Here is a 14,314-nt window from a genome sequence, read left to right on the forward strand (position 1 = left end):
TCCCAACCTTACCAGAATCCTTGGAAAATATTCGGAAGGCTCTGAAATTTCACCAGAACTTGGAACATTTGTTAATGACCTTTGATTCTATGTTAAGGGAAAGGTACGTTGGACACATCCAGGTTGTAAAAACTATTGTAACACAGCTTACCATGGGACATGACAATGGCAGACCCACAGAGCTGGGCAGCCACAAATGAGAAAGGCTAAGCCCAGCCTGGACAGTTACAGAAGACGTCCTTGAAACAATGACTTTGGATGAGATCTAAAGAATGAATGGGAACTCTCCAGGCAAAGAGAATTAGTGGGGGTCAGGGGGAAAGGTATTACGGGTAGAATGGACAGCATAAGCAAATGCATGATATAAAATATCTGGGTGTGCTAGAAATCCTATTTAGGCAGGTAAAATGAACATAACTAAATTAATTGTTTAAACCTGTGCTATACATCCATGGGAGCACTAAGCAAGACTCATTCACATTATAATTATTATTTGCCATTTCCTAGAAAATTTAGGCAATTTTATTCTCTGCTTTGCTAAGTCTCAGAAAATGGTAGGTAAAAAAGTGAAGGTGATACTAGAGACAAGTACCCTCAAAGGAAGTGAAAAAAGATAAAAATCATAACAGCAGATATAAAAATTCAAAATAATAGCAGACTGTGGCCATATAGTACAGACAAGGACAGACTAAGGAATTAGAGCAGAATTACTGTTTCACCAACAGCATCATAATGATTGTTTAAGTTTGTTAAACTGAATGTTTAAGTTTGGATTATATCAAGAGGTTGGGGCTTCCATGATTGAATTAGTGTCCTTAAAAGAACAGGAAGAGACCAGAGTGATACCTCTCTCCCTCTCTTTCTCTCCCTCTCTCATGAAAAGACACAGCAAGAAGGAGCTGCACTATTGTGATATATAAAAAATTTATACATTTGGTCATTCATATGACCAAAACATGTATTTCACATATAGGTGCTCTTCATTCATGGATCTTAACTCACAGCTCCCCAGATCCTTGGGATTTCCCAAGTGTTGAAAGTGACAAAAGTGTCTCTTGTGATGTGAATGAGGTGACCCTACCCATTGGTTGGGGCTAATTGCCAGGAGAGCCAACCACATAATTAGAGGGTTTGAATTTTTAGTCCCACCCCAGACCTCCAGATAGCTGAGAGGACCTGAAGGTTGAATCAATGGTCAATGGTCAATGATTTAATCCATCATGACCATGTAATGAAGCCTCATAAAATCCCAAGAGAACAAGGTTGGAGAGCTTCCAGGTTGGTGAACAAGTGGAGATTCAGGGAGAGTAGTACCTGGAGAGTTCATGGATGTTCTGTACCCTTTCCCTATACCTTGCCCTATGCATGTCTTCCATCTAGATTTTCCTGAGTTATACCCTTTGATAATAAACCAGTGATCTAGTAAATACAGTGTTTGTCTGACTTCTGTGAGCTGCTCTAGGAAATTAGTTGAATTTGAGAATGAAGTCATGAAAACCTCTGATTTCACATTCTGCCAGTCAATCGGAAGTACAGGTAACAACTTGGACTTGTAATTGGCATCCTGAATTGGAGGGCATTGTTGGAACCTCCAATTTGTAGCTGGTTAGTCAGGAAGTACAGGTAACAACATGTGCTTGCAACTGCCATCTGAAACCTAAAGAGTAGGTCATTGGAACCACTCTCTATAGCTGGTTAGTCAAAAGCACAGGTAATATTTTGGGCTTACGAATGGTGTATTGAGTTGGGGGCGGGGTTCTTATAGGACTGAGCACTTAAGCTTTGGGATGTGACGCCAGCTATTTCTTGGTAGATAGTGTCAGAATTAAGTTGAATTTAGGACACACAGATGGTGTCCTGAAAATTGCATGTTGATGTGGGGAACCAGCCCCAACCCCATGCCAAATGCACATTGGAATTGGATCCAGAACACCATGTATGGAGTGTTAGGGAAAGGGCATTTACCAAGAATCTGATCATACTCATATCCAGATCTTGGACTCCCTAGCCTCTAGATCTGTGAGAAATAAATGAACAACCCAGGCTTTGGCATTTGTTATAGAAGACAATGTGCTAAGACTCCAGTCTCTCACCCAAAGCAAGAATGGTTTCTGAAATGTAGAGCATGGTGGACCACTCACCCCTTGGTGTGTGCCAGTGATGTGTCATTCTTCACTTTAGAGGTTTGAGAATGGAGGAAGGTGGGACTAAAATGTCTCTTAGGTTTTTGATTTGGGGGCAGGTGGAAGATGCTGCTATGAATGGATCATCAGATTAGACAGAGGCGTTGGCTTGAACTTGAGCTACCTACAAGATAGCAGGGACGGAATATCCAGCAGGCATCATGACAATGGAGAGATCTGAGAAAGCAGCTTAGATTTGGGGAATCGGTGGCTGACAATAAGTCACTGGGACAATGAGGGTGTAGTTGGTTGCCCAAGAGGCTGCTTATCTAATGACAAAGGATGCTGACCCAACTCGGAGTCCTAAAGAATAGCAATACCAGGGGGTTGAGAAAGCCTAAGGAAACAGTAAGACAACCCTCTGCATTTAGCCATTTACTCTGATACACTGCAGTTTTTGAATGAGCCTTTTCAATGCTGGTGTCCTGATACACATGGATATTTAAGTCCAGACAGAGCTGAATTTTCACCTTTCTTATTTCAGCATCTATAGTTCTGCTAATGTATCCTGTGTCTATATCACTGTTCTGTCAGCCATATTCCACTATTGACTCATTTTGAATTTATAGTCAAACTAAAACCCCTGAGTTGTGCTTACATTAACTGTTAAAAGCCATGGTTCTGTAACTTATGCTAGTGCAGTTGGTTTTTTACCTTAAATGTAAGTCTTGTCTACCTTTAATTTCATATCCTTTGTTTCTGGGTTACCTAGATCATTAAGAAAAAGATGTTATGTTTTATTACTTTGATATAAGAAGTTAGGTAAATGATTAATAAAATTACCATCCAAAACATTTTAATTAAAAACTGTGGTTTAAAGTCTTAGGCTCCAATTACAAGGATGATGGAAAAAATGTCATTATTTAATCAATTCATTCTATAAATGTGTCCTAAATGTCTGCTGTTTGCAAGGCAGTATGCTAGGGATTAGTAGTTAGGATCATAAATCGTCTCATCTCTTCCCTCATGGGGCTTATTCTCAATTGAGGAAGATGAACAATAAGAAAATAAATAAAGATGTAAAATCAGCCTAAGTGCCATGAAGGAAAAGTACAGCTCCCATGAGAAAGAATGACAGGGGAATTTCCATTAGATGGGTGAGTCAGTGCAGCTTTTCTAAAAAAGTGGCATTAAGCTAAGCCTAGAAGTGTGAGTAGGTCTGAGATGAGTGAAGATAAAATGGATAGGGCAAAGCTTTAAGACAGCTTGGGGCAAATGCAAGATCCTAGGACAGGAGAGTGATCATTGGTGTGAGGACCCAAGGAAGGTTAAAGTCAGAGGGCAGCAGGGTGCAGACCCACATGGGGACTGGTAAGTGAGGGAGAAGCCAGGTCACCCGAACCAAGAACCATGTTAAGAATTTTTTTGTTTGTTTTCTTTGTTTTTCCAAATGCAATGGAAAGCTATCAAAGGCTTTTCAGCAGGAAAGTACATCTTCTTTAAGAAATATGAGTCTATGGGGTGAGTTAGGTTATAGCCAAGGCTCAGGTGAGTGATGCTGGTGGCTTGCACTAGGATGGTTGCCATAGAGACTTGGAGATTCATACTGTGCTTTCAAAAGATGTGTTGAAGAAGGTATAACTAACAATGGCCAGATTCTTGTCCTGTCAGCTGAGGGGATGGAAGTAACATTTACTAAGGTAAGAAAATCAAGGGTATTAACAGGCTTACAAAAGCAGGTCAAGATTTCCACACTTCTAGCCAGAGATACAAATTTTAGAGGCCTTGACATAGAGATGAAATTTAAAGGCAATAAGTAAGATTGTATAGGGAGAATATAAATCAAAAATTGGCTTGCGGTAAATAAATGTCTTAGACACTGAGAAGGAAGAAAGGGAAAGAGAGAAGGAACACCTGGACAGCAGTCACTTGCAATACAAGCAAAATGGGTTTTAAAAAGGAGGATGTGATTAAATGCTATGAAGAGCTCAAGAAGGCATTGTTGCACTAATTGCTTATATCATAGATATGAGGACCTTGTGGGTAGACATGACTTTCTTCACATTTTGGCCCCAGACATTGCATAGTGTTCTCACACAGAAGATTCATAATACATTTTTACTAAGTTAACTAATGAGTAGAATAACAACATTTGATGTCTTGTCAGAAGTTGCAGGATGTTTTTAATGCATAATTAAAATGCATAATGATACAGTAGGGTATTTATATCAGCCCTATTTTCCAAATGAAGAATTGACCTCCTGGAGAAGTTACGTGTCTTGCCAGAAGTCCAATGTTTAGTGGGATGTTACAGCCAGGACCATTCTATTGTTTATACCAACTTCCCAGGTTACTCAGGATGATGGATAAGTGAAGTCACATAAGTAGCTATTAACATAGATTAACATGTATTATACTAACATATGTTAAGATGTATATATTGGCATGCAATTGCAAATGGCTGTGTGTGTGTGTGTGTGTGTGTGTGTGCATATCTGTATTTCCCAAGACTTAAGAAAATAATCAAAGACACAAATCTTGGGGTTGGCAGTCAGCTCACAGAGATAGCGGTCATCTTTTCCAGGACAAAGAGGGATGCTATTCTAAGTAGTGTGTTCTGGGTGTAGAGGTGATTGATGGAAGACAAAAGGCAATGGTGTGAACTGGCAGCTGCAGAGGGCTGACAGTGAGTGGAGACCAACAGCCATCACGACTAAAGAGCTGCCCATCCCTCGTGTAGACATCAGAGGACAGACTTACTATGCCTTCAGTATGGAAGAGGCTGCCATTGCATGTCGAGAATTCAAGCTACATTCACACATGGGAAACAGTGCAGATGCAGTGACATCTTCAGAGGGAGTACAATAACCTAGAGGAAGGGAATTAGTCATCTGTTACCTCTTTGTCTCACATCGTTCATCTGCTGTTAATAACGGTTAACTGATGAAAGGATTGTCCCTCGCCCCCATGACTTCCAGTTCCCATCACATCTGCAAATCCACACCCACCAGCCCAAAACGCAGGACATCTGATATTCAGGAAGTTTTTCTTTGGCTCAATGGGTTTTATCATCATTTCATATTTGAAATCTGCTTCTTCTGCAACCTCCCTTCTCTTAATTTCTTCCCGGCTGATTTTGGAGTGAGTGAGTTCATCATGGATTCCTTCCCCTTCAGATGCATATTTCAAAAGAGAAGATCTTCATGATGTTTGTTCTTGTAAGAACCAGACTTTGTTATTTTCCAGAATTTTGATTCCTATAAAGTTCTAGCAGAAAAATCACAAAGTGGAACATAAAAATTCCCCTTGTGGCTCTTGGAACCTATGTTCTTAGAAGATGTAGTCTGTAGCTCACTAAATAAAATATTTCCAAATACATGACTTTAGGTAGAGGATCCCAGTGATGCTTTCGGATGAGCAGAAGTGCTTGAACAAATTCAACAGGATCTATACTCTGCAGCCTCTTAATGCTTTTATGGATGAGGAGCATGTTTTTCCAGTTGTACCTTTAAAGACTTAAACAATGGGATTGTGTTATAAACCAAAAGGAGCTGTACCATTCTTTGAGATACTATAAAAAACTAATAAAAATAGCACACAATGAGAGGCTGAGGATGCTGTTAGGCAACATTTGCCAATGTGTGTTTAGTGCTGTAAGTGGCTCCTTAAAGAAAGGATTCCACTGATAAAATGTTTGGGACATAACCCGACTGTAGGCTCTTTCTGGATAATATAAAATCTCATTCTTGGTTCTAACAAAATCTTACATTTAAAAAAGCAGTTAACTTTACTTTATCCCGTGCTTTCCAAATTTCTTTAACCATAGGATTCTTGGGTTGTTTTTGGTTTATTTCTACAGTAGGAGTATGTTTTATTGAACATCGATTTGGCAAAGTACAATTAGGTCCTAGTTTAGGATAATTTGGGTTCAAATCCTGGCTCTGTCATTTCCTAGGTCACTGCCCTAGCCACTTAGAGTTCAGTGAGCTTGGGCGAGTCATCTTAACCTCCAAAACTCATGGAAAGAGTAATGCATGCCTCAACAATCACTGCAAAGCTTAGAAGAGGTAACATCAGTGAAATGTCAATCACAGTGTTTGGCACAGAGTTAAAGCCTACAAACATTAACTAAATTCTCATGTGAATCACTGCACTGGAGGAATAAAAATGAAAACAAGCAAAGAGAAGGCATATCCCATAGTGATGCACTCTTGTGGCTGACTTTGAGAAATATCAAACATCACCCCCCCCCCAAGATTGCATACTACTATACTATCTAATTCTTTGTAGCAGGCGTGCGCAGTAGAAATGCTTAAGTGACTTGGTGCATGTCCTTGAACACTTTCAGTCTTATTGTAAAGCTAGATTAGTAAGGTAGATTGAAAGCCAAGCATTTGCATTGAACTTCCTTGAGGAAAAGCATCCAGGAACTGAAGTGCTAGAAAAGCTATTCAAATGCTTCCCTGGGAGATGCAAATTGTTTTCTAAATGCTGAATAGAAATATCATGACACTCCATTACAACATTAATGTCGGGCCTGGTCATACACTGAACGTTTATTTTATGTTGTGTGCAATAGAAAAAAAAACCATTTTGCTCAGAAAGCACTTGTGGCCTGACAAGTTCAAGCTGAAAAGGAAGTTTAACTTCCAGCTCTCTTTCACTTTTAAAATAAGTGAATGCATTATTTTTTTTGACCAGCAGGGAATTAGTTTTTCCATCGACTTCTAAACAGAATCTCCTTAGACTAGGGAAGTCCAAGTCAACCCTGTATTTGAAAATTAGCAAACATTTACCAGACTTCCGACCAGAATGGAAATCCCTAACTGATCTTTCAACTGCACTGCACAAATCTGTCTTTGAAAAAAATGTGCACCAGCTTTCTGGGAAGGGTTATCTTGTCCTTGCCTGAAACTGGAACACATTAGTCACCAGCAGACCTTATTAAAATCTAGCAAAACAGTGGGTACAATAAAATCTCTAGTCGGTCCACTTAATTTGACTAGAAATTGTCAGTTCGTTTCCCGAGAACAGTCTGAATCAAGAGGCTGGATTCAGTGGGTGAGAAACTTACTCAGTAACAACTTACACCTTCAGGCATTTCCAATAAAAAGGAGGTGACATTTTCTCCAGGCAGGTCTGGAGTCCGGAGGAGATGACTCAGATTCGAACTGCCTCAGACACTTGACTTCAAGGCCATGCATGTGAAATGTGACAGCCGGTGGTGTCGCAGTCAGCCAAACGCCATGTTAGATCCCCTTAGCGAGGCTGAACGGAGCCTGAGACAGGGCTTTCACCACAGATGCAGCTGGAAGCCACTTGGTGATGGAAATCTGCCCGATCGATACAAAAATCTAAGCACTGAAAATAGGGGTTCGTGGTCTTGACCCAAAACGTCACTGAGAAATGTTGTTCAAGGCTCCAATTGAGACAAATTACGAACTCTGACCTCAGAGTCCGAGGAAGGGGAAAGAGGACGAGACCAATATTCATGTAGCACCTTCCTTGTTCCGTAAGGGCGCTGTTAATTCATTTGCATACATGCTCTCATCAGTCTATTACAACATCTGAGTTAGGCATGGTCATTGCCACGTTATAGAGACAGAGAGAATGAACAACTTGCTTCACATCGCCCAGGGAAAAACTCCAGTTCAGGTCTTCTGACTGTAAAAGCGGGGTATTTTCCTTCTCTCGGTGATCTCTGGCATGTGTCTTATCAATCAGAGGTTTGGCTGTTATTCAGATGTATAGCACTCTTGTCAATTTTCTTGAGTTACTTCACCATGCAGGTCTTTGTTTTCCTAAGTTAAAAAAAAATTAGACTATCTACCATGACTAAAGGACAGAAACAGTGCTGGAAACTTGACATATATGACCTCTCATCTCTGTGAAAAGCCTGTGTCAAGTTCTAGCTCTGCTTTTACAGATGGGGAAACACAGGCTCACGGCACACTCTGCCCAGCAGCGTGCAGTTCACGGGTGGCAAGACCCGGATCTGAGCCCAGGTCAGCCCATGACAGTTTGGTTCCCTCAGCCATTATGCAGAGGTTAAATATGCATGCATACACTATGCATCTGTTTAAAAAAATTGTTCTGGCCTTGCACATTCTGTTCAGAAATACAGCCGTACCATCAGTGGATCTAATACAGAACTTTGTTTTGTTTGTTTGTCTGTCCATACATATGCTATGACTATCTACTTCCCAAATGATGACATTTGATTCTGGGAATGTAGTGGTTTTGCAGTTCATTGTCTGGGGGTTTTTTTGATGGACTGTCATTAAGATGATGAATTTGCCAGGCAAAGCTAGTGGCCTGCAATTTATGTATTTATATTGGCAGATCAATTATCAAAAAAAATTCAAAAATTGCTCAACAGAATTGCTTGCCATCAACGTAAGAGGCCGAGGGACTGCAGTGGGGTGGCTTGGCTGCACATGGTGCCACACTAGACCTTGACCACAAGCGTGATTACCTAGAGCAGGAATGAGGAGGGTGACTTCATCAGAACTTTGCTTTGCAACAGAAAGCTTTATCAACATAACTAACATGAAGCATATAGGCTTCAAATGCAGTTTTCAAGGAAACAATCTTTCATATACTTTGATGCATTTATCACCATTCTTAAATCTTATCAATACAGCTAGAGTGTTGCTATAATCTTAGTAATATATATCAGCTTAATTTGGAGACATTAAACAGATTTCTACGCCCCTAGAGTTTGTATGCGAGCAAGGAAGGCCTACTGTGTCTTCTAGAAGAGAGGTTGCTACTGTTCCTCCGTCAAAGGCCAGAGAGAAAATACAGTTATACGTTTATGCCTTTAGACTGAGAGTAAAACCTATGTCTTAGTCATACAAAGAGTGATTTTTCAATACTCTAATAGAACAGAGAGACAATATTCATCCCAAAATGAATCTAGCGAATAGAAGTTCTGTTAGGTGTTTCTTACAGTTCAACTTGAAGTGCTTTATCTTTTAATATCTGACTGTGCCTCCGAGAAGCAAGCCATAGCTTTTCTAACATACTTTCCACCCCAAATGTCTGAATGACTTTCTCAAAATGGTCACAGTCAAAATGTCCCTTCATGGCCAGGGGGCACCCCACAGCCCTGACTGGGGCAGGGCACTGAGAAAGCAGGGCCAAGCATGCCAGGGGAGGGCTGCCCAATGGCTATGAGGTGCAGAGAGAGGCCAGAATCTCAGTTTAGAATGAAGGAGTTCCTAAATGTGTACTCCAAGAGGATGGTCCTGAAAACAGAAAGAAATGCACATGGAAGGAAATGTTACAAGGACCAGGTGAGGCTTGGACTCGGAGCCTGGACAGCTGCCCTGAGCAACGGTAAGTCACAAAATTGGACCCATCCCAGTTAATCCAATAGATGTTAACAAGTCTTACAGGTAGGTCACAAGGCTATGTAGATATTCTTGAGTGTAAACACTGCCAAATATAATTGAACAGAAAGTAGACGTTATTTTATGCTGACGTATGCTACTCCTCTCACAAGTTGAATCTTCACATAGCAATTCCCTGTTTAACCAGAGTGCTTCCCCCTGTTTTCAGTGCTAGAATGCATTTTTCTGATTATCTTACCCTCCACCCGGGAGCTCACTGCTTGTCTCTGGCTCTTCCCATAATGGGCTCTAAAGTGAGAAAGATTATTAGCCAATGTTTATGGGGCAGTATAAACATAACACAGGGTATGGGCCAGTTTTGTGTCTTATTTAAGTTTATTTTGATGAAATTATTAAAAGTTTTAAATCTCTTTCACTGTGTTCCCAAATCTGGGCAATTCTTTTAATTAACATGATTATTTTTGCTTTTCAATTGCATATATGTGATTCATAAGTAACATGGTCGTTTTCTCTGCACTTGGATGGGTCAAAGCCCCAAACAGACAAGAATGAGTGTGCATCTGATTCTAATGTAATGAATACTTCCCTGCGTTCAGCCTTAGTCCGTGTGTGGCAACAACTAACTGGTGCAATCTAATGGAATAATACAAAGACTCCTCAGAAAAATGAAATCCATAGATCAGAGCAGTATGCTCTTGCAGCTCGGTGTTAGCTCCTTTCCCAAGATCTCATGCTTTTAGCCCTTGCCCAGGAGTTGTGAGGATGCAAACAAAAAAAAAATTGGGCTTAAGTTTCTCAATTGAAATGAGATGGGGAAAGAGTTGTATTTGACATCCAAAATTCTGGGATTAAAATCCATTTTCTAAGTTTACTGACTGGGTACACATGGAGAGGTCACATTATCTCTCTGAATCTTCACTTGCTAACCAATCAAATAGAGGCTCCAATCCTTTCTTTGTGCTGTCTCAGAATATTGCTCCTTCCATGAACTAAAACATTATAAAATATTTTATAATATAATGAAAATAGTATAAAATAGTTTATTTCATTAGAAAGCACAAAGCAAATATAAGTAATAGTTATCATTTTTTTCCTCTTGCTATTTTATCAAATGTTATCAACTCCATATGTGTTTAAATGGCCAAAAGGTACTGGGTGGGTCAGTATCAGGTCTGCTACGCACAGCCGTGCAGTTTGTACACTGCGCCAACAAGGCTGTCAGGATGGGGGCAGAGGGGCTGCGTCTCCACCCTGAGGTCTGCTGGCACAGACTCAGGGCTGCTTTACTCACTCAGTTTTGCCAATGAACGCAAAAGGACAATTTGTGTTAACAGGAGCCTGGATGGTACAGACAAGTCAGGGCTTTCTGGAATCAGTCCTAAATGTTAAATTAAATATGTTTACAATATTATTTAATTATACCCATCTCAAAGTAAAGGAATTGGAATCAGGAAACCTGGATTCTAGCCCTGGTTTTGCTGGAAATCAACAATGTTAAGCAATTTTTTTTAGCTAGTTTGGGCTTCTGCTTACTCATTTATAGAATGGAGAGGTTACCTTCTGTTTATACTGGGTGGTTAAATTAAATGCCAACATTATTCTTTCATACTCTGAAAATGTAGACATGTTCATCATTCAATGGATGGTCTGACTGCCTCTTACTCAGCTCTGCCTTACTTAAAAATTCCTGGTAATGGGCACACAAGGTAATATACAGATCACGTATTATAGAAATTTACGCTTGAAACCAAATAATCCTATTAACTAATGTCATCCCAATAAATTAATTAAATAAATAAATATTTCTGACAATCTGCAATTAGTCCCTAAAAATAATATGCTCAATATTCAAAATCCAGAAAGTTCCTGTGGTCAGCCACCACCTGGTGCAAACGAGGTCCAATGCTCTTTACCAATGGCCAAAAATCCACATCCACTCTTTATTTTCTTTCTCCATTATGTTTGGTCTCAAAATTCCTTTACTCACTTCACTAAAACAGAATTGCTTGCTGGCTATTGTGTAAAAGATAATTGATTTAATTATTTTTTTCTTTTTTATATTTTTTATTATTTTAGTGTTGTTCAAGTACAGTTGTCTCCATTTTCCTCCCACTCCCTCACCCCACCCATCCCCACCTCCCCACCTTGATCCTACCTCCCTCTAGCTTTGTCGATGTGTCTTTTAAACATGTTCCTGGATGACCCTTCCTCTTTAAGGATTATGGGGGATTTGCCCCCCATAATCCCCCTCTCCCTTCCCCTCTGGTTACTGTCAGTTTGTTCTTAATTTCAATGTCTCTGGTTATATTTTGCTTGCTTGTTTGTTTTATTGATTAGTTCCACTTAGAGGTGAGATCATATTGTATTTGTCTTTTACCTCCTCACTTATTTCACTTAGCATAATGCTCTCCAGATCCATCCACGCTGTTGCAAAGGGTAGGAGCTCCTTCTTTCTTTCTGCTGCATAGAATTCCATTGTGTGAACATACCATAGTTTTTTGATCCATTCACTTACTGATGGGCATTTAGGTTGCTTCCAACACCTAGCTATTGTAAATTGTGCTGCTGTGAACATCGGGGTGCATAGGTTCTTTGGAATTGGTATTTCAGGACTCTTAGGATACAATCCCAAAAGTGGAATTACCAGGTCAAATGGCAGTTCCATTTTTAGTTTTTTGAGGAAACTCCATACTGTTTTCTACAGTGGCTGCACCAGTCTGCATCCCCACCAATAGTGCACCAGGGTTCCCTTTTCTCCACACCCTGGCCAGCACTTGTTGTTTGTTGATTTATTTATGATGGCCATTCTGACTGGTATGAAATGGTGTTTCATTGTGGTTTTAATTTGCATCTCTCTAATGGTTAGTGTTGCTGAACATCCTTTCATATGTCTCTGGGCCCTCTGTATGGGGAGGACATTCTTCTAAGGATTGTCTCCCACTCAGAGTTGAGGAAGTTTTCTGTTCAGTGGATGCAGTCCGCTTTGATGTTGACAGCACAGTCATCAGAGAAGAAGGCATTGTTACGCTGGCCAAAATCTGTGGAGTTGAGGATGCTGTGTCAGAAATGGCAAAGTGAGCTATGAGTGGGGCAGTGCCTTTCAAGGCTGCCCTCACAGAGTGCCTAGTACTGATCCAGCCCTCCAGGGAACAGGTCCAGAGGCTCACCATAGAGCACCCTGCACACCTGACCCCTAGCATAAGGGAGCTGGTAAGTCACCTACAAGAGTGAAATGTTCAGGTTTTCCTAACATCTGGTGGATTTAGGAGCATTGTAGATGCTCCATGGTGCTTCAAAACTTAATATCCCATCCACCAATGTATTTGCCAATAGCCTGAAATTCTACTTTCATGGTGAGTATGCAGGTTTTGATAGGATGCAGCCAACAGCTAAATCTGGTGGGAAAGGCAAAGTTATTAAACTTTTAAAGGAAAAACTTCATTTTAAGGAAACAATCATGATTGGAGGTGGAGCCACAGACATGGAACCCTGTCCTCCTGCTGACGTTTTCATTGATTTGGAGGAAATGTGATCAGACAAGTAAAGGAGAATTCAGAATGGTACATAACTGACTTTGCAGAGCCTTTGGGAGAAATGGAAGAATAATGAATTTTTATACAGTTCACAACAAATTCATATTAATTTTTAAAAGTTATACAGTTTGATACCATTTGCTTACAGTTGCCCATTACAACTTAATGGATAAATTTGGTACCGATTATCTGTACTTCCAAATAAACTACAGTTAGGGCTTTCTTTTCTTTCTTTCTTTTTTTTTTTTTTTGTTGTTTATTGTTGTTCAAGTACAGTTGTCTCCATTTTCACCCCACCACGCTCCCCTCCCCACCTGTCCCCGCCTCCCACCCTCAAACCTATCTCCTTTGGAGATTTAATTATTTTAACCTAAACAAACAAAGTAAAGCATTATATGATGGAATTAACCACTGACATCTCCAAGGTCTGAAGTTCTAAGCCACCCTATTTCAATTGAACTTTAAATAGTAGGTTCACAGAATTGTGAAGAGTATGGGAAAACAGGGCATTATGGAGCATCAGATGCAGTGTCTTTGCTTTGTAGAGAAGGTGTTGAAGCTCTAAGTAAAGCAGCAATTGGCTACAGATCACTCCGTCCTCAGTGGCCATATCAGAATCCAGATGCCTGACTCTAGGTGCATTGCATTTCCAATGACATGGTTTAGCTTTGCCAGCTACATCTCTTGCCATTCTCACTCTTGTTCTCTAAACTCCTGGACCTCTCAGGATTGCATCCAGTGTCTCTGGGTGGATTAGGAACAGGCAACTAGGAGACCATATACCAGGACACACAGCCTCGTGATAGATCATAACCTGGCTTGCCAGAATATTCTCATTTATGCCAAACTTGTTTCCACCTTAGGATTTTTGTACTGTTTCATCTTCTTGGAGTCCCTGATCTCCACATATTCCCCTAGAAGCTCCCTTTCTTCCTTCAAATTGTTCCTTTTATGAGAAGCCAACATCTACTACCCCATCTGAAATCCTCAGTCCTGCCATTTTCCACTATATCAGTGATTTTCAACTGGGGCACCACAAGAATTTTTAAAACATGCAACACCTGGCTATTTAGTCAGGGGCACTGACTTCTTTTCTCTTAGATTGTCAAATAAAAAATTGACAACAACCAACACAACAATAGTTGTCTGGTGTGAATGAATCAAAATTATATCTATTTTTTATCAGATCAAGAAAAAATATATATTTTGGAGTGCTGCAGAATTTCAGTAATTATTTTATGTGTGCCATGAGATGAAAAAGTTTAAAAATTGCTGCTCTATATTATGTCTGTGTTTTAATTTT

At 40.1% G+C, this 14,314-nt stretch overlaps 1 pseudogene; it reads left to right on the forward strand.

Annotated features, from left to right (window-relative positions):
• Positions 1-12,365: 12,365 nt before the first annotated feature.
• LOC114514433 lies at positions 12,366-13,233 on the forward strand (annotated as a pseudogene).
• The last annotated feature ends 1,081 nt before the right edge of the window (positions 13,234-14,314 follow it).

The sequence above is a fragment of the Phyllostomus discolor genome, chromosome 7, assembly GCF_004126475.2.
Source record: "Phyllostomus discolor isolate MPI-MPIP mPhyDis1 chromosome 7, mPhyDis1.pri.v3, whole genome shotgun sequence".
Lineage (NCBI taxonomy): Eukaryota > Metazoa > Chordata > Mammalia > Chiroptera > Phyllostomidae > Phyllostomus > Phyllostomus discolor.